Here is a 23005-nt window from a genome sequence, read left to right as displayed (position 1 = left end):
GCACAATAACTAGAGCATTACGGGGGCTTACTACTCTTGCCAGTGAATTAGCAGAAAACTCAGGAATAGGTAATTCCCTCACTGGGTGTTTGGAGTCCTGGTTTGGCAAATGGAAAGGGATGATTGTGTCCTTATTTACTTCTTTGACTGTGGCAGCAGGAGTCCTGACGGCCGTCGGTTGCTGTATTATCCCCTGCGTGGGGGGATTGGTGCAGCGATTAACAGAAACTGCGCTGCCTAAGCAAACAGCAGTGGAACCACCACCGCACTCGGATAAAATGATGATATTAGATGAAATGGAGAATGAAGAAAGTGAAGAAGTTTTTAGAATCGTACCTTTAAAAAAAGAAAAAAAAAGAAAAAAAAGGAATTGCAGAAATCAACACTTTGAAAGAAAAAGAGGGGGGAATTGTGGAAATGGAATGTTGTTTCTGCATTTGACATTAACAAGAGCAGCTGGTTTGAAGAAGTAGAACATCATGCATTTGTATTCTGTAACTTATCCTTAGAAATAGTGATCTAAGAAGTAAAATACCGTATATGTTAGCGGTATGTTTTAAAACATTATTACTGAATTATGTGATTAATTCTTTCTTGCAAAACTGAATAGTTGTTAAATGGTCCAAACAATGCGAGTATAGTGTGTTAGGGATTAGAAAACATACTGTAGAGTTGTTCTGTTAGATAAGAAACTGCCAGCAAGAGAAAAACAGATGTAGCAAACATCAGAGAAGCCAGGGCCTCTACACAAGGCCGGACTGTCTCACTCCGTGAGGAGTTGGGACGTGACAGGCAGGCACCAAGATAGCACAGAAACATAAGCTCTTAGTTGTTTAATTACCCCTAGCATTTGTGCCCTTTACACTGGTCACTGTTCTGGTCATCCCTCTGTCCTCGCACAGAGATAAGCAGGGAAGGAGGACAGAGGGGAGTGTCTTGGAGCCCGCCTGCGGCACCCTGAGGTTCCCACAGAGTGGGACAGCTCTGCTTCGTGCAAAGGCCCTGGCTCCTTGAAAGCGTGTTCAATGTGTTTCACTTCTGCTGGCCTAACGAACCACCTCACAGCGGGTTTCCCGGTTCAGAACACTACACCCACATCGCTTAGGACATCTAGAGCCTACCGCAGCTTTGTGAGAAAGGATTTCTCACGTAACTCGGTAACTGCGTTTCTAAAACACGCTACTAATGTGCGCACGGAACTTCCACTTTTCACATCAGCTGTTTCTAAGGATGCGCCACAGCGCGCTTCTTCAGATCAACCGCCCTTTCCAATACCCGACGCAGAAACGACGCTTCCACTCTCCGCGGCGCGGCGCGTCGCTACGGGTGAGCAGAGCGGCTCGGTACGCCTCACCGCGCCGAGCTCCGTAAGACGCGCGAGGGCAGGCCGGCCGAGGACGGGACCGGCGGCGCGCGCAGCCCCTCGCGGCGCCCGGCAGCCCGCGCCGAGCGGCCCGACGTCCCGCGGCTCAAAGCGCCGCCGCGCGAAGCGCGAACCGGCCGCTCGGCGCCGCGCATGCGCCGCCCCGCCCCGCCCCGCGCTGTGACGTCGCGCGTCGCCGCGGTCGGCAGGGAGGGCGTTCCGCCGCGTGCGGCGGGGAGCTCCCTTAGCGGCGCGCGAGTGCCGGCCTTCCGCCGCTCCCTCTCGCTCGCTCCCTCTCCCGGCCATGGCACGGCGCACGAGGCCCGAGGTGGAGCGGTACGTCGCCTCCGTGCAGGCCGCCGCCTCCTCTCCCAGAGCGGTGAGTGCTGCGGCCCGGCCGGCGCCGCCGGCGGCGCTCCCTCGGCCTTCCCCGGGCCGCGGTGGGGGCCGCTCCCCGCCCGCCCCGTCCCTCCGCCCCTCCCGCGGGTGCCGGGCCCGAGGGCGGGCTCCTCCGGCGGGGAGTCGAAGCCGAGGGAGGCTGCCGGCGGGCGGGCGCGGAGTCGCCTCCTCGGAAACGCGGTTCGCCGCAGCTGCGCGCCTCGGAAAGCCGCTGAGCCCTCGGCGGCTTCGGAAGGAGCCCGGCGGCGGGGCGGAGTTCGGCTCCCTCCCGTTCCGTGGGCACGGTCCCCGGGCTTCCGGCCTTCCCTCTCTCGAGGAGCCGGAATAGGGAACGCGTGCCGTTCGGCTTTGGGCTCGTTTGGCCGCTGTGCGGCTGCTGTTGCCGTGGGTGCGACGGCGTTGTGAAACGCCGGCAGGAAGAGAGGGAGAGGCGGGGGGAAATAGCTCTGCTGCCTGCGTTGGTGGCTGGGCAGCCGGGTGATCCCCTGCTCTCTGGAACGACTGGCTGTGGAGCGCGGTCGGTGATGGAAGTAGCTGCTGGTCTTCCTGTTGCGTTGATTTTGGAGAGGAGGGTTGTGCGAGGCTGCCGGCGTTTCTTTTGAAGTTCCTTTCCAGCCCCGTTTACGAGGAGGCGGGGCAGGCGGGAGAGGAAGGTGACAGAAGCATGGACAGGAGGAGCTTGATTTGTGGCATTTGTTTTCTTCTGCAACGTAGATAGGTTGCAAGAGAAACAGCTTGTATGTAGCTGACTCCATTCTCCTCTCTTTAGTCGGAAGTGTGCTTGTGAAAAGTAACAAGTGTGAGGACTTGCTTTGCTACTAACCTCAGTTTCGCTTTGGTAGCCTTTGCCAGTTACTGGGAAGAAATGTTATTTTCTTACTCCTGTGTCTTTCAAAAACAAGGCCCAGAGTACAAGGAGTGAACTGGAGCTGATAGCTGTGAAGACACTTTCGGAAGTGTTATGCACCCCTGGAAAGAAGGGTCTCCCTACTCAATTACTTCAAAAGTACTGTATATTTAAAATGTACCTTTTGGTTTCTTTTTCTTCAGAGATCGTTAAGAGGATTCTTTTTTGCTAAGCTGTACTTTGAGATAAAAGAATATGAACTTGCTAAGAGGTAATAAACGTTACGTATGTTGTTCTGTTCTTTAAAGTGTGATGGGAAAGCTAAATGAAGTAGAGTGGAGAAATGAAGACCGTTGTCATGCTGTTTTAAGGTAGCAGCAAATGGGAAATGTGGTGCCATTTAAATCTTCCTAAAACAGCAACTTAAAGCATGGGTAGTTACGTGGTGCTGTAAAAACCCATCTGGTAGAAATGTCTTTTATGCCATCGTGTTACGTCCTTCTTACAGTTCCTGTGAGCTACTGCTTTATTTAATGAAGGCCAGTGCTTGCAGGCAAATATGCAACATCTGTACGTGTAGCAATAATGTTGTGCCTTACTTGAAGACCTAGATCAAGCCCCTTGAACTAAATACAGCTAACTGTCCTGTATGACAGATTAAAGTCCCACGTTAGCTGCAAGGTGTGGGGGGACTTGTAATACTGAGGAATACTGATCCTTCCGGTTTTTCTTTCTTTCTTTATTTACTCTGTAGATATACATCTATTTATCTCAGTGTCCGAGAGAGAGATCCCAAATCTCACAGGTTTCTGGGACAGATCTACGAGGCTCAGGATAACACGGAAAAAGCTTTTGGGTGTTACAAGGTAAGATAGTCTTCTTCCCGCTGCCCTTTGGACTAAGAATCTTTGAGCCCTGTAGAATTCTGCAGTAGGCTGCTGCTGAAAGACTGGGCTGAGAGTGTTTTTCAGTTGCATTGTTTGTTTTCTTGTTAGCGGTGGGCTTTTTGTTTGTTTGTTTCCTCAGAGGTAGAGGGAATGGGGCAAATACAGTTCCGATTAGGTAAGCATATAAATGTGAACTTCACAGTCTGTGTTTCATTGTTCGGGCACCGGGGAGGGAGAGGATACACACAAAAGTCTTGTTGCCAGCACAGTGACTGAGTGCCATCAGCCTTTGTGACTTAATTCTGTTTTCCGGAAGCCTCTGTATTAGGTTAGGCTAGAGATACCCCTGGTCTGGCTGTCTGAGTAGAGCAGCAGCGGGTGGTAGAGGAGCTGGTTTTGACATTGTTTCTCTTATGGTGTTCTGAATTCCAGCAGTTGTCTGGGTGTTACAAACCAATGGTGGCCTTTCAAAAGGGAGGCTTTTCTTAAAGTAGTGAGAAAGTATTTATTGATAGTTCTAATTTGACTTGCTGGGTCTGTTTAATGGGGGACATGTTTGACATGTTTTCTTTCTCGTTCTACGTGGACTGCAAGATCAAGTTACTAGTAACCTTTTTTCTTACGTGTATGCATGGGGAAAACCAGCGTTCTGTGGAGCTGAATCCAATGCAGAAAGATCTTGTACTGAAGATTGCAGAGTTACTATGCAGTAACGACATCGCTGATGGAAGAGCAGAGTACTGGGTTGAGAAAGCTGCCAGGCTCTTCCCTGGGAATCCTGCTGCTTACAGATTGAAGGTAAATTCCTGCTTCTGATCTCTGTTCTGTGCCTAGAAGAAACTTTAGTTGCGTCAAGCGATGGGAAAACCATGGTAGTAATATTATCCAAGAGGTCAAGATTAGATAGGTTAAGTATTGTCTCTATTACATGACTACACTGCTTTCTAGCTTTTTTAATTTGAGTTGAAAACTGTCAAGTGTAGGAGATGCTGTTATTCCCTAATACTGTGTAAATGCTTTCAGTCATACAATCTCACTTTTGTACAGGTGTTAGTTTTCTGGAGCACAACTGCAATGAAATCAAAATCTTGAGAGGCTTGTGCTTTGGGATTTTTTGTGTGGTTATGTTATTTTATTTTTTTAGACAAGCTGTTCTGTATTGATGTGTGGCATCTTTGAACCAGGTGGTTTGACAGTCTTAACTTAGCATCTAACTTAGCATCTACAAGATGCAAACTCTAAAGCTTTGGGTTTTGTGTGTTTTGTTTATTTTTTTCCCTCACTTCTAAAATGTTTGTCAAACTCTCTGTAGCACCTACCAGCTTTCCAGAGCAGTTTGAGTAACGTAGCCTGTAACGTGGCAATGAGAAAACAGTCAGGTAACATAGTTACTGAAGAGGCTCTCATAGAGAATGAAATTTTAACGTGTTGCCTTCATATGTGATAGGAGCAGTTACTGGAGCGTGAAGGCGAAGATGGCTGGAATCAGCTCATTGATATGACTCAAACCGAGCTCTATGCGAGACCAGACGATCCCTACCTTAACATCAGACTGGTTGCTCTCTACCGTTCAAATAATGGATTAAGAGATGCTGTGCTTCATTGTCAGGAGGCGGAGAAGAAAATACCTGTAGACTCCAGCTTGGAGTGGTGTTTGTGCGTCATAAAGACATTTGAGGTATTTAATCATGTTTTGATCCTGTCATAATCTCCCATGTCCTTGAAACTGGTGTTATTCTCTTAGTATCGTTACAATGGCAGCTAATTCTCAAGTGGCTTAACTCCTTTAAATGTAATGTCTGTGGAAACAATGATTTATTTAGGATTTTCTTAAGCCTTAAAGAGTTGTTTAGTTTCTAGCTGAGGTATTAAGTTAGATACAGCAGCTCCATCAGGGAGGGAATTGCTGAGGCAAATAGTTCCTGGAACATTGCTGCTGAAGAATACGTTAACATCTCACCTGGGAAACTGGATTATGTAGCAAGAAGTTCTGGAGAAACTCTTGCCTTCATAGAAGGATGGCGGTTCCTCATTCTGTGATGAACTTTATTCTTTAGGAATATCTTGAATCAGTACGAGACTTGGAGGCTGATAAAAATAATTGGAGAGCTGTCAAGAAGGGTCATCTGCTGGCCTATTCTAGCTTGGTTAAAATGACGCTTGCTTCTAGAGATGTTTGAGAAAGCAGAGGGGCCCTTGAAAGGTACTCTTTTAACTGTTCTGCTTATTTAAAAAAAGAAAAAAAAAGAAAAAAAATGAATATTTTTTCTGGGTCACCGAACTTCTAGCAGGCATCATTTTCAGTGAGTAGCTGCTTTATTGATGGAAGAGGAGTTCCTCTGTACTAACTGCAAAGAGCAAATGTTGCTAGGCTTGATCCGCAAGCTGTGTCTGAGCTAAAGGCCTCAGAGAAGACTCAGTGATAGGGGTCTAGTATAAATCCTGGGAGACCAGGACTTGGTTGAAAATGAATCTTTTCTATGTTCCAGTTTTGATCGTGTGCTTCACTCTGTGAAGCCGTGTGCGAATGGACCTGATGAGCTGTCTCGTACCTTCCTTGAAATGAAAGGACACTTCTACATGCACGCTGGAACTTTCCTGCTGAAAACGGCCCAGAACAACGAGGCACAATGGAGAGATGCATGTGAACTCGCAGCATTGTGTTGTCTGAAAAGTTTCCACGTAAGTCACTCTTCAGTTTGTGCCTGTAATTGTTGCAGTTCTTGAATGCTCTCACTGTACGCGCACTGAACGCCTGCATTCCAAAAACTAACTACTGTTTTTGAGGCTGTCTCCTGGCCAAATCTTACCCTTCCATACTTGTTTAAAAGATTTCAAGTAGTGTGAAGAAAATCTCATCTGTTTCACTTGTCAGAAGTAAAGTGACTAAGGGCTAATGAGTGTGTTTCCTATAGGCTATTCCCTTCTCTGTAATACAGCTAAAATAACTAATATTAAGGTTAGTGGTATGGGGGGGAGGGGAATGACCTGAGTAGCTCTCACATACTAATTGCATAAGCAGCAGAGCTTGATCAAGCTTAATTCTTTGCTTTATGGAATAAAATCAGCTTTCCCTTTTGCACAAGTGCTTGCGTTCAAAACATCGCTTTCTCTTGTGCGCTCTTACAGCTATTTGCAATTGTTCAGTTACTCACCTTGTGTCCTTTTCAGGAAAGAAACAAGCTTGTTTCCTAACTTTTAAGACTAAATGAGGGTGAGTTGTTTTTTGTTGAGAAGAAGCTGTAGCAGTTCTTTTCTTTCTTTGCCAGATTCCTAAACCAAAGTCAAAACTAATAAGAGGAGATCGTGCTGGGCAAGATGCGCTGGAAATGTTGGCCTGTGACCGAAAAAGCCAGTCTGGTAATAAAAACTAAGCATTATAAATGTTCCATAGTTCCATTTTATGAGCAGTTAATGTCAGAGTTAATGGCTTGTTAAAGAGCACACTTGGCGTCTTGGAACATGCTATCAAACGTTCTGTATTTTAGCTACGTATGAAATACAAAAGAGCGGTTTGATCCTGACACGTAATGGGCTTTTTCTTTTTATTTCCAGGACATTAAGATAGAATTTAACTTTCAGTGTCTCCGAGCCTGCTGGTTTCTGCCTACTAATATACTATTTGTAAGCATTGCTAGTCCCAAGTATAAAAGAAAATATTGCTCCTTTCCTGTCGCTTTTGTTCCCTTCTTTGTTCCAACAGGTTTGGTGCATTTTTTTTTTTCATTTTTTTGATGAAGCCGAGGTAGTTGTTTTCAGTCTTCATTATCCTGTGGGCTCTAGGTGAAAACGAAGAAAACACCGGGCATCAGGCTGAATTGTTCCTGAATAGAGGAGACTGACAGCTACTTATTTTGAAGACAATTGCAGTGTCATTGTAATAAAAATACACAGTAATTCTGGAGAACTGGATTTGAAAATGCCTTGGGACTGCTGTCAGCCCATATGCTAAAAGGGTGACTTAATTATAGGGAGAGTGTAAGTTAGAAATTTGTAAATATCATAAGGGGAAGTCTGGATTCCCAGCCTAAAGCAGCAGGAACAACCCACTGCATCAAATATTGTTGTCCTTGTTTAAGTTGAGTGTTCTTATGTGACATTACGTTTTTCTAGGTCATATGTTGCTGAACTTAAGCCACGGCAAGGAAGACTTCTTGAAAGAGATTGTGGAAACTTGCAAACAGAAGTGGTTTATTTACATTGTTTGAAAGCCTGTTTGGGAGTGGAGCTTCTAAAGAGAGGTCTTTTCTCGGCACAGATGATATGGCAGATGTCAGTCCCCAAGCACCAGAGCAGGGAGAACTGAGTAAATACAATATTGGTAAGAGATGCTACTTAAACTCAACATAAGCATGACTCTGTATTAGAGGTTCCTCTACAAGTGCTTCATTTGCCACAAAAGACAATGTCTGTAATAGCTGCTCGTGGTTGCCCTACTCAGAGGGTGCTTTGCAAGAAGTTTCACTTTCAGCTGTAGCTGAGGGGCAGTATCATCATGCCAGGTTCTGAAGAATTTCTCACATACTTCTTGCTTCCACACTGTTGTCTTCTGGTCTGTTCTGACTCATTTCCAATTGAAGCTGGAAAGTGCTTGTATGCTGATGAGTGCTGATAGGAAGGCCCACATTGTTATGTGTAATCTATGAACACAGGTGACAGGCATGAAAATGAAATAATTCCAGGATGAATTGTGAACTAATGATATCTTCCCATTTTTTAGGCTTAACTTGATGATGAAGTCTGGCTTTGAATTCGAGTGTAACACAGGAGTAGAATGATACCTTTCCTAACGAGGACGCAGATCCTAGCTTCTTGCAACCCTTGTTTTTGCATAGGTGCTGTTCAGATGCACAGTGGTAGTCTCCAGCACCTTGCATGGCTTGGCTTGCAGTGGAATTCCATGTCAGTGTTATTCCCACTGCGCAGATCATTACAACAACTTTTCCACTTGCCCCAAGAGACATCGAGACTGGAAACAGATGCTCCTGAGTCCATTTGCCTGTTGGACCTTGAAGTAAGCAAGCTTCCTAAGTTCTTAAATGCATTTAAATGCCTGTTTTTTGCTACCTAATACCTTCTGTTTGTTTATTTTCACCAAAACAGGTTTTTTTTACTCGGGATGGTGTTCACTAGCAACTTAGAACTGCAAGAGAAGTTTAATACTCAGCGTGGCACACATCAACCTCTGTTCTTACCGTTGCTGCTGTGCAAACAGTTCTGTACTGAGAAGCAAAGATCCTGGTGGGATGCTGTTTGTGCTCTTATGCAGAAAAAAACAACGTAAGGCTGCTTCAGTTTGGAAATATTGGAACCAACCTTCTAGATGGCTTCTGGATTGATTCCCATAGGTTGCGTAAAACTAGTTCCTTTTGTTTGACATTGTATAATCAATGAAAATTATATAAAGGAATATTATATAATTTAATAATATTAAGATGTTATAATAATGAAATAAGCAAGAGAGTTAGGCACAGCGAGACAAAGAGAATAAATAGGAGGCTTACCTGGGTCATGGGCTTGCTCAGGAAACTCCAGTGGAGTGGATCTTCCGGAGAGAGAGAGAGAGAGAGAGAGAGAGAGAGAGAGAGAGAGAGAGAGAAATTCTTGGAACTTGTCAAGAAAACAACTGCATCAGGGAAGAATAAGTATGAATAACACTCTACTTAAATTTTCTGTGATAGTTTGAATTTCTCTTCTTCAACAGGGCGTTAGCCTTAACTCCCACGACCAGAAAGAATATATTGGAAGAAGCGTCTACTACTGGAAGAAAACTTTGCTTAGCTTGAGAACTATCAAAAAGCACAGAAGTATTCCTGAACCTGCATATCCTCTCTTCAGACATTTCCATAGTGTGGACATCCAGGTACTGAGGGATTATTCAAAGATGAGAGTAAGAGGGGTTGTATGTCACAGGCTTACATATGAATTGTTAGCTGGTTGGTTTGTTTTTTGTTTCGGTTGGCTTTGTGTGTTGATGGGTGGTGGTTGGTTTTGTTTTTTTTGTTTTTTTTTGTCACTGTACTGCTAATACTCAGATTTGGTAGTATCTTTCTGTTGAACTTCTGAGTTTTAAAACACTCTGATTGGAAGATACTGAACTGCCTTAATACCACCTCCTATTTGACTACTGTATGGGAACTGCTGAGTCACTACAACTACTTACTAGATGCTTACAGTCACTGGCTGTTCCAAGTGTCCTCACTGTGTCATGTGACTTGTCTTTTGCTTTGGTTGTAGGTCTTCCAGGTTGCAGCCTATGAAGAAGAGGCACGTGTAGTTTTTGCAATGCTGGATGCAGCTGAAGGCAAAACTGATGATGCTTTATTAGCGTTTGAAGCTATTAAGAATGTGGTTTCGTACTGGAATCTTGCCACTGTAAGTTTGTAAATTGCATTACCTTTTCTATTACTTACGTTCCGACCGATTATTCCTAATCCATATGCTGTTACTTAGCTTTACCAAAGAAAGGCAGAAGAGGTTGAGAGTGATACGTTACCAGAAGAACGCAAAGCCTATCTTGTTAAAAGAAAGCATTACCTGATGAAGATCATTGACGAAAGCTCCTCTGACCCGTCAGTAGCTGACAAAGTAAGTAAAAGAATTAATGCTTGTGTGAGTTGTCGTCTTACGTTAATGTTAACAGATATAGGGCTTTCCTGGGGGAACAAAAACAACAAAAAACACCCAGAATTTCTGTGCAGAAAGCCTTGCAAACTGTTCAGCCGTAGATCAGAGCACAGCCTCTTGCTTTGAGGAAGAATTGCGATCATGACTTGCATTTCAAATACATTTCTAGCTGCTGGTATCTGTTAAAGCTGTAACGGAAATGCTGAATGCAGTGATCCAGGAGCTTGGAGAGAATGGTGAAGAGGGAAGTCTTGCCTCCAGAAATATCTCACCAGCTGCACACGTGGAAGTAAAATATTCAATTCCATCACCTAAGAAGTTCTCTTTCTCGCCAACAAATACCTACCAGGTATATTAGCCGGTTACTCTTCTAGGGAAGTGTTACATTTGTATAAAAAAATCCAAGTTCAATTAGTTTTTTTCTTTTCTTTCCAGTTTTCTCCTAAGACTCTCTCTCAGTGGGCAGAAGATCACAAGTCCTTACTTCAAAAGCTGTGTCAGCACGTGGAAGCTTTAACGGTAAGCAACTTGAGTCACTATATTCGATGCAGAATGGTTGATCTTTTTGTTCTGGTAAGTACTTTGTGACCCAAGCATTGAACTTCCCTTACCAGGCTACCTCTTAAAACTCAGTGAAGAGAACTGCTATAAACATCTGCTTAAAGTGAGTTCAAGAGTAAAACTTTGTTGCCTACAAACTCTGATTTGGTACTCAGATATGGGAAGTAATCCTGAGGATTGTGCATGCAGAAAGTTGTGCTTTCTTCAGCTTAGCTACTGTCATCTTTGTTCTGGGTTTATTTCTAGCTTCAGGGAACAGTCTCAGTTTCATAAAGCATGGGAAGATCATAGATTATTGCAGCACTTAACTCATCTTTTTTTTGTGTGTGTGTCTCAGACCTTGAACATGCTTTTAAATAGCAGAGGAGCGTAGGGATCGTTCCTTAGGTTTTCTCCAAATACCGATGTAATACGTTTACATGCTCTTAATTGAAACACTGTCTTTAATAGAATGAAATACGGGAAATGAAACGTAATAGTTCCAGTGTAAATGTATCATCTCACTGCTGGCCTGCTGGAAGCTATGAAACAGATACAGTGTCAGATGGTTATCGGAGAGCACAAAATCTTCATGAAGCTCCTTTAAGGGGTAAGTTGATGCTGAATTTTTAATTGAACACTTAGCTAAACGGAGTAAGATTTCTGAAAATGTTTCTGCAGTGTTCTGAGATGAATGAGTAAAACTGGTCCCCTGGGAAAGTTCACTCAAGTCAGTAATCACAAAAACTGGATATAAGCTCCTTTCTTGGTGTTCCTTTTCAGTTGCTACCTCTGGCCCACCTGTTCACTGTAGCCAGTCACCTGCTTGTAACTCGCAGTATCTTCAAAGAACTGCTGCAACCAGTGTAACACCAACAAAGGTGAGGACGTACGAATCCGCTCAAGCCATTTCTACTGATGTGTTGAACTGGTTTTGATTCTGTGTGTAGCAGGATATAACTGCGGTTCCCTAGAGAGCGTTTACTAAACTTGAGGTCTGCTGGAGACAGGCAGAAAGTTCCGTAATCAGCTAAGCTTTGGGATATTGGGTTTGGGAGAAACAGCCAGCAAAGCATGTTTTTAGCCTGCTAACATATGTCCTCTGCTCATTGTCTGCAATGTTCTTTTCTCCAAAATAGTATGGGGGCTTGATTTTTTTTTTTTTTTTTTTTTTTTAAATACTAAAGAAAAATGAGTCTATTCAGCTTACGCTTCTCCCCAGTCTGTGTTTTCAGATACCACTCAAGTTTTGAACGTATGATTTTAGTTTAAACTGATTAGAGTTGAAATGTAATTTTACGGTACGCCTTGCTATTAAGAGTACATGTTGCATGGGCTTTAGCACCCTAATCCCTTTTCCTCCTTTTCCACAAGGAAGTAACGGTGCTTTTTCTTTAGGCACTGTCACGGAATTAACTAGATCAGTTTATGCCCGTGACAGGGGGCAGTAGGCCCCTGCCCCCCCCACCCCCCACCTGGGCCCACAAAATGGGAAGGAAGGGGGAAAAGGAAAAAAAAAAACAGCGGCAACGATCTATGGAGGTAAACTTATTTTACTAACTATGATATCGGAATACAAAATAATACAATATAATACAATCTAGTTGAAATTGAGACTAATAAATCAAATAAGATATGAGAGAGAGTTCCCGAGACCGAGTCAAACCTGAAAAAGCTTGGAACGGCTAGGAAAGCACCTCCAGCACCCACTGCCAGGCAGTAAGAGACAGCCCCCCCCCCGGAAGGGTCAGATCCCATGACTTCCGTAATGTATAGGGATAGGTACGTAGAATTAGAGCATTAACACTTCCAGTACATGATGTTTTGATGTGGAATATTGAAAATCAAATAAGCAAAAACCAAAACCATGACAGGCACCTGTCTGTGGCATGGATGGACTTGCACCTCAGCAGCGTAGATACGCTCATCAACAAGCAATCTGCACGCCACGTCTGCGAAACACTTGTGCTGCTGTGTTTCCTCAAGACACGTATGGTGCACCTTTGCATTTTGATGCTCCATCTGCTGGAATCATTTCGCCTCGTGGTGGTGATGATCGCTACAACTACAGCCTTCCACAGGCAAGCACAAATCCACCACTGCCTGAACCAGGCTATTTCACAAAACGTGTGGTTTTAAAACCTCTAGAATCCAGTGTTAGTGCCGCACAGGACAAATTAGGATCTGCCTTTGCTTAAAAAGGGGGGGGCAGTGGAACTGTGACATCTGTTTAGTAAGAAATGAACTCACTGCCCCAAAATGTGTTACTTGCCAGAATACAAGCAAAACTAATTCAGAAATATCTCTACAAGAATTTTCCTTGAAATTTGAAGGGAAAACACCAGCATGTACCTCTCAGAATCTTGCAGATGGTGAAGCAAAGCCTGCAGAGGAAGGATGTAATTTTTCAATGTGGATGCCTCTAGGTGGATTTAAATTTGGTATACAGGAGTCCAGTAAAAATACCGCTAAGAAAGATGATCCATCCAAAGAGTGTACAACTGACTTGACAAACATGGATGAAAAAGACAAAAACGAACTGCCTTCAAGTAGTGGAGTTACACTCCAGTCTGAAGAAACAGCAGACAGGGACAAGAGTGAGCACACCCGTGAGAAAGGCACGTTGGTAACATCTCATGTTTCTCATACGAATGCAGCCAAAGCATCTCCTTGTGGTAACAACGCTGTAGCTGTGCTGGAGGAAGCTACCAGGGAGAGAAGCGACCTCGGCCATGGTGGTGATGCTTCTGATGCCACCGTAGAAGCTTTAGAGGTATCAAGCACCTCTGAAACGCCAGCAAAAACGGAGGTTTCTGCTCCAAAGTTTGTATTTAGATCTGAATCTGTCAGGAGCGTTTTCAGTAACAAAGAGACATTCCCGTTTGGGAATACTTCAGCCCCCGGCTCCCTCTTTGGATTCAGCTTAAATCGTCCAAGAAAGAGAGATGAAGGAACTTCAGCATCTCGGAAAGCAGAGCAGGAAAAAGCGGGAGTAGCTGAACCACCCAAAAGCTGTAGTGCTGCTCAGAAACCTTGGGAGAGCGAGGCATCCCAGCCGGCTCCTTCGGCATAGGGTGGGCCCTCCAACTTCTCGTTCAAAATCCTGGAGAAAGGTGAGTGTTAATTGAACCAGTAATTTATTCAAGTGTGCAGCTCATTAGTCAATCACTTGTTAATGCTGGTCATTGTGTATTACTTCTTCTGTCTTAATAGTATGTCGTTTCTTTCAGTTCTAATGCACGTCTGTGAATCTTCAAATCCTAGACTTTCAACTTGAGTAAATATGAAATTGTAGTTCTTCGCACATAAGAACAGAAGCGTGCCTTATGCAGGACTCAGTGCAAGTCTGTAGTGAGAAAGGGAGTTGCGGGTAGGATTTTGGAATCTGTCCGAGGCGTCAGAGTTGATCTTAGTGTTGCTTTTTTTGTAGGGAAGGAGTTTGGTACTGCTAGAACCAGGAGATGCTAATATTGTTTAAACAACGAGGCGTTGTTTAAAATGTCAGGGTGAAGTGCTGACAGTGCGTTTTTTGTGTTGAGCTGGCAGTTATTGTGTTCAAGGCCTCGCTCTGACTGGTAACCTACGAGAACAGCAGTTGTGCTTAAGCTTCAACTCGAATTATCCCTTCAACTAGGAGGCATCCTCCTTGTCTGCTTCCATTCCTTTCCAGTAACTTCGTATCTGTCGCTTGAGCCTTTGTTTGTCGTGGTTTTTCTTCTTGTACTTCCCAGAAGCGTTGTGAAATAAGCTCTATTCAGTCTCTGGTTAATATCATCTGGAGTTCCAAATGCTCAAAGTTCATCGGTAGCACACGCTGCTGCTGACTGCTTTCCGTTTCTTACTTTCTTTTTCAGTCCTTGGTTTTGCTTTTCCTCTGTAGATGATACCCATATGGCTCTTCTCTGTGGTTGTATTTTGTTTGGTGTATGGCCATCAATAATTCTTGTAACAATATGAAAATGCTGACCTGTTCTTGGTCTGTGACTTGAATTTCAAAAGGAAAGTGTATAGTGCTACTAGAACCAACAGACAACATTTACAATATGTTTACAATATTTAAATTGAGAAAAACTGTCATCTTCCATTTGGCCAGTCACTCTTTCTGAGGCTGTGAGTGTCTGTGTACTAATAAAAGGTGGCATGTATTGAGCTTCCAGAAATATAAGTAAATGTCAAAGGAAGCTAGTATTTGTAGTGGCAGTTGCAAGATTGAAGTCTTCATTATTGCATGGAGGTTCTTTGATAGCAGCAGAAAACCCAAGTATGACGGATTTACAGTTCCTTGGTTATCCTGAATGAGTGTCTTTTTACATAATGATGTTATTTCAATAGCTCTACATTTAAGATGTTCTGAGTATCGTTAGGTTACTTTATAATGTATGTGCCAAAAATGATCACGGTATTTAGCTGTCTTATCAGCTGTTTTCCACTAATTTTTGTGCTTTGCAGCAGGCCCCCCAGTCAAACGTGAATGTGTTACTGCTTGGGAAACTAAATCTTCTGAGCAGAAGGCTAAAGGAGAAACTCCACAGGTCCCTTCTACGTCTGTCTGTGGCTTTAGTAGCAGTGCGGAGGATGCCAGTCCAGAAGGCTCTCAGAAAGAAGTAAAAACTCAAAGAAAAAGTACGAGTCAAGTCTTTACGAAAGTTTAGGCAATAAATTTGCAGTATTATTCTTAGACTATTTTCACTTAGTGAGAAATAAAGCGTCCGGCAGATTAGAAACTACTTGGCTTGTTTGACTGTGTCTCAAGTCTGTTCTGGCACTGGAACTATGGTACTACTAAGAACTTAAGTTTCTCCGGGAGAGAAAGGAAACAGCTTTGCCTCCTAAAGTAGAAACAGCTTTGGCTAGTAGAATTCCTCCTAGCAGGTATATAAGAGTTAAGTGATTTCAGAGCAGTTTCCAAGGGAAATGGTGCTTGTTTTGGAATCGTACTGCTTCAGAGGTACTTCAGTCTCTTGTTGAGTCAAAGCTGTGTGTGTTTTAAGAGTGATGAAGAATGTCTGAAACCTTCCAACAACAATTCTTGTTTGTTTTTTTGTTTTTCCCCAGTTGTTCACTTCCCTTAATCCCTGTTAGTTAGCTGTTCTGAAACATTAGTAGCACTATAGGAAAGTTAGAGACTGAGAACTTACTATCATGTTTTTACTGTACTGCTGTTGTAAATAAATGAAGAAATTTATCAATTTCTGGAAGGGAGGGAGGGGAGAGAGAAAATGTGGCTTTTTTGGAGGGAGTCGTTATTCTTAGTGTCCAGACTTAATGTAGTTTGAAGTTTGTATCTTAGGCTCTTATGGCTTATTTGCTTACTGTTTTATTAATCGTACTGACTTAGTCTCTACAAGTAAGGAAGAATTACATACTCCATCAACCAGTGAAGCAACAGTATTTGTGCAGTCAGCTGCCAGCAGCGGAGAAGCAGAATCCACAGAAACTGCTCGCGTGTCAGAGAGTTTACCAGGAGGTGGTGATACAGCTTTTTAGGAAGTAGAACAACTTGCTTGAAGAAGCCTGATGTAGCTTTGTAAGGCTTAACTCAGTTGTTCATGTCTGGATTTCGTGTTTAACCTTAGTATGCCTAATAAGAGGAGAAGCTTGCAATGACTGTAGTCTTCTAGTTTGGCTTCCTGTAAAGAATAGAACTTAATTGCAGGTTAGTATAATGACTAAGCAAGACTGATAGAGCACAAAAAAACAGTATGTAGTGTCCTTTAATTGGAACAGTTAATCTGATGAAGTCTGCAAAATGTTGTCTTCCTCTTTCTGCAATATCTTGTCTGCCTTTCCTCATCCGTTAATCATATTACGACGTCTGTTGTTTTCTTTCTTGCCTTGCCTGCTCTTTTTCTCCTTCAGAAATGCCTGTCTGTCACACGTTTCTCCAGTGCTTTCAAGCTTTTCTTTAACTGTGGAAGATGTGTTAATTGAAGGATGTTAAAAGGCAGTAATGTGCACATATAAAGTGAGGAGGATACGCAGCTGTGAGGCCTCCATTTATTATTTTCAGTTGATTCTTATTCTGATCAAATGCCAGTATTAAGTTACTTAGCAGCCTTCATAAGGGGAACACCTGGAATGCTAACAGTGCTGGGTTATCACTCAGCACATCATTCAGCAGACCTGAAATTTCACTGGGAAATATGCCGGCACACTTGATAGCTTAAAAATGAATTTCAAAGGCTGAAATCTGTTGGGCTCTCTCCTTTTGAGAAGGCAGGGCTGTTCGGTCACTTCAGTGCATGATGAGTATAGAGCTGTGGGTACAAAGCCACTGAAGAAAGGAAAACATCGAATAATTTTGGATTATGATGTCGGAATTGTAACAGTGTTGTTGGTGACAACAACTTCTGGGGAAATCACGCATTACTGTGCTGTGTTTTAGGTGGAGGTAGTCTGGAGAAGAAGATGAAGGAATTCCCTTCAAAGAGAGGGCGAAATTTTACAGTTGGGCCAGAGATGCTGCTCAGTGGAAGGAGCGCGGTGTTGGAGAGCTCAGGGTCCTCTTCCATACACAGAAGAAGTGTTACAGGATCCTTATGAGAAGGGACCAAGTTCTTGAGGTGTGTGCAAAGCATGTCATCGCTAAAGAAATGAACTTAGTGCCCTCTGAAACATCAAACAGTGTTTTAATTTGGACAGCTACAGGTGATGCTGGTTAGTCGGTTGAGTGGTTTTTACAGTTCTTTTCAGTATCTTCTGTAGTTTGTTTGGCTTTGTTTTACCCTGGAGATTATACAGAACAAAAGCTGCTGATCTCTGGCTGCAGTGACTACAGCTAAGGAAATCTCGGATTTGTTTTTAGATGGTGAAGTGAAAGTAGAGCAATTTGGGGTTAGAGCTAAAGTTCAAGAACTGGCCAATTCTTTTGAGAGGAGATTTGGAGAATGCCAGCAAAGCTTGTCAGAGCTGCAGAAGGGCCACCTCTCTCTGGCAGCGGAGCTGTCAAAGGACACCAACCCTGTTGTTGTGTATTTTGTTTCTGCCAGTGACGAACCTTTAGGACACACAACCACAAAGCTGCTTTCAAATATTGTCCCTCGAACAGCTGAAAATTTCAGGGCCCTGTGCACAGGGGAGAAAGGATTGTGGGTTCAAGAATACCACATTTCACAGAATAGTTAGTGACTTCGATGTCAGGTAAGCTTAATGTGAAGGCTTTTCATTGAGAGAAAAAACCCATCTGGGCTGCAGCACTCCATGAATCCTGCCTGAAAGTGGGCTTTTCCAGTTCTTGAATGTAGTGAGAGTAGCCGAAATCAGCAGGGCTGCAGTCAGCAGCGATGCCTCAAGCTTTCCCGACACTTCTAGAGACCATCGCATTTTATTCTTGGAAAGCTATGACTTCATGGGAATGCCACAGACTTGCATGTTAGAGTTCGTTTCGTTCATACCTGTTATCTGCCTGATCACTTCTCTTTGGCAGCTGTTTGATCTGTAGGCTCTTCAGAGCCGGGTGTCAGCCTTTGGCAGCAGCAGGAGGCGGAGCTCCCGACGTATTGCAGGCAGCGTTTGCGCTGCTCAGGGCCTTGGCTGCAGCGTGCGTGCAGAGAACAGCGTGAGTGTTTGGCATGGCTGTGCAGCAGAGAATATGAAACGGTAGTTTTCTCACTTCCTCAGTGCCTCCCAGCACAGGACTCTGTGGTAGATCAGAAATTGGTGTGCGTGTTGGATTTGCTGTTTAGCAAGTGCATTCTCCTGCTGTATCTCTGTGTGTCTTTGTATTCTACTGTACTTTGACTGCAGGAGTTTTCTCGCAGGAGGGTCAGGGCCATCCAAACTCAGTTCTGTTGTGCTTTGAGTATGGAGCTCTTTCAAGCCTTGATTCTAGGCCTAGTGGAGTAGAAGCCAACACTGTGAACAACAGTTGAAAAGTGTCCTTTTCTAGAAGAGGAGCAAGGTGATGTAATTCTAGCGATTCAGTTGCAGGCTTCTTTTAACTTTGTGTAGCATGGCATTTTACATCCTGTTACTATGTTTCCTACAGGTGAGTTCGTTATTGGTTGCGTTACTCAAGCTATGAACAACCACTGGAAGTACTTCTGCTGTGATATCTGCCAACAAGTATTGGCAGGAGTTGGATTCGTCAAGAATGACGGCAGGTGGGTCTTCACCCTTCCTTCTATCACTGATAATGATGAAAATGGAATGAAAGTTGGGAGGGATGTAGAGGTTATGGTTCCTAAGGCTTTCCTGCTGAGATGGAGTAACCAAAGTGTCTTTTACGAGAAAAAGGTCTAAGAATGCATCACAAAACTGAGAGTGGATATCTTAAAATGTGTGCATAAAATATTAACTACTTGTCTACTTCGACACCAGATTTCCTGTGAAGTGTGTTTTGTACCTGGTGATGTTTCAAGATCAGTAGGATACACTGTGGTAGACACTTAAAAACAAATCAGATGCAGAAGTTTTGTCATTTTTAAATAGATTTTTATTTTCCCAACAGGGGTTCCCCAATTTGAGTCCAGTTTATCACCTTTTTCACTAATAAATGCGCTCATTTCAGTGGGATCCTTCACGTTTTTTTTTTTTTTTTTTTAGGTAAACTGTGTAGCCATTGATTTCATGCTTTTAATGCAATAGACGTGGTTATGTAGAGAGTTAGGGCCCGTTTTGCCATCCAGCTTCCAATGTAAATTTCTGAAGAGTCTGAGGGTAAAGCATGGGAGTGGGGCGGGATGAAAGACTGCAATTTGCAGCACAGGGTGGTACCATAGGAAATAGGAAATCTGGGTGCAAACTTGCTTATAGCAGCAAAATGATTGACATTATTTTTCTAATACAAAGGGCAGAAAATTGGTTGTCTTTGGCTGCTTCAGTCATTATCTTGCCTATGTTCTTTGCTGTTGAGTTGCACAAAGTGTGTTTTTCTTTTCAGATTTCCTTCATCTCGTTTCATCAGCTTCTGCAGCTGCAGAATACATAGCTGCATGTTTTTACATCCCCCAGTGATGCATGGATGAGGGGGCATTGTAGGATACAACACACGTTACTAGTTGTTTGCTTTTTAGTACAAAGGAAGCTATCATTTCATTATCATGGCAGAGGCTGATTTGAAGAACAACCTGTAGTGTTGTCAGCGGTATTGTCAGCTTATATTTTTCTTTCTCTGATGTTTGATATCACGGGGAAAATGCAGAGGAGTGCATTTTTCTTTCCTTCAATTACATTTAAGTAAATCTAAAAGAAACCTGTGCTAAGAGAGCCAGAATGTAAGCCAGGCATGAGTACAGCTTTCTAACCTGTTTGAGACAAGCTCCGTAGCTATTTTCATAGAGATTTGATGCATCCTACTTAGCAGGCTTTTCTCAGAATCAATCAAGCTTGTTTAAAAAAAATAATCATATTGAACTGTCGTATTTGATGCTGCTAAAGACATTATTATAGTATAAATCCTGTTACTGAAACAAGTGCTAAAAATTAAATGATCTCTACAGAAGCTCTGAAGTTGAAATTGTTCTATTCATGCTCTCAATTAATGAATTTTTGAACAGGAAGGAACTCACTGCTGATGCTCACAAACCAAAGAGAGAATAATTACATGGTTTACCTGCCATGACAAAATGGGCGTCCCCATCTGTGGAGCACATAGAAGACCAGTTGAAGGACGTGTGGTGAACGCTATGGGCAAACAGTGGCACGTGGAGGTAAGCATCAGCTGACACGTTGTCTTTCACAAGTGTAAAGGTTAACGTACTTACCTGGAATATCGCTGATCAGCTTCCATGAAAGGGTTAGAAAAGTGTGCAGCAGTGATCAGCAAATGCATCTCCTAATCCCATTTTCAACCTTGATGTGCCTGATCTTCCACTGAGAAAAGACCTCTGCCTGCGGAGCTAAAATCAGGAGATGTCCCAGGAAGCATTGCGAGGTCCTTGCAGAAGAAAATGTCACCAAGTGAGAAGCAGGATATATGGAAAGGCAGTAAAGTTCTGTGACAAACGTAGTGCTAGTGGGCATTATAACGTTTCTATGGCTTCCAGTTACTTGCCACGTAAGTATCTCTAAAGCAGTTTAGGTGACAGTTCATATTTCAAGTCTCTGTACAAGATTTACTTCTTTATCTTCCGTTTAAGTTATAAAGATAAGCAGTCTAGTCCTTTTGTTGTGAAAATATCCTGTAGCATGTACTTTCTTCACAAGATGCAGTGGTGCTGAAAATGTAATCTTTGTCATTAATAACATATCAGAATCACTTCAGTGCATTTTTTTTTTTGTAACTTTTGGGTTGAAATGTTAAAGACAGTAAAAGGAATGTTATTTTAGTGATCTAAAAGTACAAAACAATAGTTGTAATTCTTATTTTCACGATAGCTGGGCTAATCAGAATCTAGTTGCTCTTCAAGCTTAGTGTTGCTTATGTTGAGCTGTTTCAAGCTTTTACAGATGTTTAAATGAGAGCAGCTAATGACACCCAGTTTTCCCCAAGAACATAAAGACGACTTGCCACTCAGGAGTAGTGGTTTAACACAAAGCTTTTGAATGGCGTGGTCTTCCTTACAGCTGCAGTTCTAAGATGACCGTGTGTTAAGATCAGCTGCATCAAGCAGCTCTTTCATCCGGTTGCTGAAGACTAACAAAGACTAAATTTGTCAGAGGACAGCACCTAGCATTTAAAGAAGAGGTATATGTAGTTGTACCGTTTCCCTCCAGACTCCCTTGACTGTGCAGTCCAGCACCATAATGGATAGACCTTTATTCTTTGGAAGCCAGGTGCAAGGTGTTGTGTACACATCTCTGCTTGGATAAATAAAGGAGGATTACATTTGGGAATTCTGCAAATTTGCAGGTGGATCCTAAATTTGTCAGCGATGAAGGGCAGGTGATTGAAATATGCTGGCATCCCTGCAGACAATAAATGCCATGACATGATTAGCAACAGTATTGCAGTCAGGATAGAGCAAGAACATACACCAGGGAAGAGTTGTGTGTTGAGTGGATGTACAGATGTTCAGCTGGATGTTTACTAAAAATGCGTATGTGACTCTTTGTTGCTGGATTTCAAATGCTCAGATGTTCAGGATTAGGGAAGCAGCAAAATAAAACCATATTTGTAGAGGGTGGAGCAGATGTAAAGAAATATTTTCATTTTTAATATCATGAAGACATTTGTAATTAGATGACGCAAGATTCAATTGGAAACCCAAATCAGACTTGCCATCCTTCTCCTTTTATTTCATTTTAAATAAAACAGGAAAGCTATTGAGATACATTTGAGAAATTACCGTCAATAAAATCATTGCTTGAAAACTTTGTTGTTTCTCCTTCCTCTTCAGCTGTTTTGTTTCCCCTGCAGTCATGTGATTGAAGGAGATGGTAAGCAGTTCTCTAGCTGTTTTCTTAGCTTAGTTACGTTTTGATGAAAGTTCTTTCTAAAAGTGGAAGGAAGGTCCTTTGTTGAATCCCTCACTGCTCCCATTAGACCGCAAAGAGGCATTCTCTCTATCAGACATCAGGATAGATGTGATTAGTCAGAGGCCAAATGGGAAGAAGACCTTACAGCAGCTGTCTTGTGATGATGGAAGATGAAACAGGAGCTAAAGAGAAACCTTTTAGTAGTAACCAAAGGCCAGAGATGCTGGGAGATGCAGAGGAGGCTTCCTGCCCCGCCGGCTTTAAAAAGGGACACATACCGCTGTGAGGATGACCACATAGGCATCTCCCCAAATGAACTTAGGGATCCATGACCCAGATTTGTAAAATATTTAGATACTGAACAATTTAGGTGGGCTTTGTGAGGGATTATTTTTTATTAAGTGCCTAGCTTCTATTGTTTCAGTTTGGTTCTTGGAGATATTCACCTATCTGTCACAGGCACCTGTCTTTTGAAAACAGAGGCTGGTGATAATTGCACAAAACCAGGAAGGGATTGTACCTGGAAAGATCTGTCCTGCAAAGGCGTAAGTGCAAGTGTCTTAATTTTGAGGAGGAGAGAGGCCCACACATCATCCACTGTGGGGCAGAGAAAGAGCCCTGGTATGCACCAGGTACGTTACAGGTACAGGGACCCGTATGTCTTAAGGAGATGTCCTCCATTTGGGTGAAGGAGCGAGGGTGCTCCCCCAGAGGGTGGATCCACAGCTATAGGCTGTGTGATGCAGATCGGTGTGGGAGCACAACCCTTGAGAGCAGGGTCCCACTTGGGGAGGTATCTCTGAGGTGAAATCTTGCAAGGCACCCTGAGATTGAGGCTATAATGCGCTTGGGAATGTAAGCTTTGTAATACTTCGGAGAAATCATCGCAACAAAAATGCGCTGGGGGGCATTTGCAGTTAGCTGCCAGGAAGGGGCCTGGTAGGATCATGTGACGAGTAAATGTCCAAACTGGTTTTTCATTGT

The 23005-nt window shown here is 43.2% G+C and overlaps 2 pseudogenes; both read left to right on the top strand.

Annotated features, from left to right (window-relative positions):
• Window positions 1-1543: 1543 nt before the first annotated feature.
• LOC149915013 (E3 SUMO-protein ligase RanBP2-like) lies at window positions 1544-21919 on the top strand (annotated as a pseudogene).
• On the top strand, window positions 13074-15315 carry LOC149915014 (E3 SUMO-protein ligase RanBP2-like; annotated as a pseudogene).
• Window positions 21920-23005: the final 1086 nt, after the last annotated feature.

This window comes from Phasianus colchicus, chromosome 25 (genome assembly GCF_987193195.1).
Source record: "Phasianus colchicus chromosome 25, bPhaCol1.hap1.1, whole genome shotgun sequence".
Taxonomy (NCBI): domain Eukaryota; kingdom Metazoa; phylum Chordata; class Aves; order Galliformes; family Phasianidae; genus Phasianus; species Phasianus colchicus.
Note: the sequence above shows the minus strand (reverse complement) of the source record. Positions and strands in the feature narration are given on the sequence as shown.